The 1,178-nt window shown below is 40.7% G+C and overlaps 1 non-coding gene across 1 annotated transcript; it reads right to left on the minus strand.

Annotated features, from left to right (window-relative positions):
• Nucleotides 1-329: 329 nt before the first annotated feature.
• On the minus strand, nt 330-436 carry LOC133828236 (small nucleolar RNA R71). Its single transcript, XR_009890866.1, has one exon. It is a non-coding gene; the product is annotated as a small nucleolar RNA R71 (small nucleolar RNA).
• Nucleotides 437-1,178: the final 742 nt, after the last annotated feature.

A 1,178-nucleotide genomic window follows, 5' to 3' on the forward strand; every position in this document is an offset into this window, starting at 1 on the left:
CGGATCTTGACCAACAATCGCTTTGCATCCAGTATCCACCTTTGGATGTCAACTTTGAGTTGAAGTTGGGCCTCATTCACTTACTGCCCTCTTTCCATGGGTTGCTCGGTGAGGACCCGAATAAACATTTGAAGGAGTTTCATATTGTATGTTCTAGTATAAAACCTACTGCAGTGACTAAAGAACAAATTAAGCTGCGAGTTTTTCCTTTCTCCCTGAAGGATGCAGCTAAAGAATGGCTGCACTATCTTCCACCTAGTATTGTTGAAACTTGGAATGGTATGAAGATTATGTTCTTGGAACGATATTTTCCAACATCTAAAGTTGGAAGCATAAGGAAAGAGATTTGCAGTATAAGGCAATATACAGGGGAGTCATTGTATGAATATTGGGAGAGATTCAAGCAGTTTTGTGCTAGTTGCCCTCATCATCAGATAAGTGAACAACTCCTAATCCAGTACTTTTATGAAGGATTACAATCACTGGATAAGAGTATGATTGGTGCAGCCAGTAGGGGTGCACTAGTTGATAAGACTCTTGCTGCATCCAGGAGCTTGATTTCTAATATGGCTGCCAACTTACAATAGTTTGGCATTCACCAAGATCTTAATCCACTACGAAAGTTAGTTAATGAGGTGAGCAATTCCAACGAAAACCAGCTTGGTCATCAATTGGCTCAATTAACTACAGTGGTACAACAACTTGTTTTAGGCCAACAGGTGCAACCATGTGGAATACGTCATGTTATGGGGCATGCTACTAATACTTTCCCTACTCTATTTGAGGGAGAGACTGAGGGTGTTAATGATGTAGGTAATTTCCTAGGTCAATTACGCAGATGTACTATGAGCCTTTTTCACAAACTTATAATCCTGGCTGGCGTGATCATCCAAATCTTCACTATGAGAATCACAAATAAGTTGCTCCACAGTCTACACTTGTTAGACCACCTGGCTTTTCTCTTCAACAAGGATCTCAACAGAACTATGCACCCAGACCATCGCAAACACCACAAGCTGCTCAACCATCGAGTACAAAACCCTCTACTGAAGATTTAATCAATTCAATTGCTACAAATACTCTTGAGTTCAGCAAACTACCCAAGCTTCCATCAAAAGTTTGGAGAATCAAGTGGGACAACTAGCGACATTATATAACAGGTTGGAAGCTCATCTTTC

Source organism: Humulus lupulus, chromosome 3, assembly GCF_963169125.1.
Source record: "Humulus lupulus chromosome 3, drHumLupu1.1, whole genome shotgun sequence".
Taxonomy (NCBI): Eukaryota; Viridiplantae; Streptophyta; class Magnoliopsida; order Rosales; family Cannabaceae; genus Humulus; species Humulus lupulus.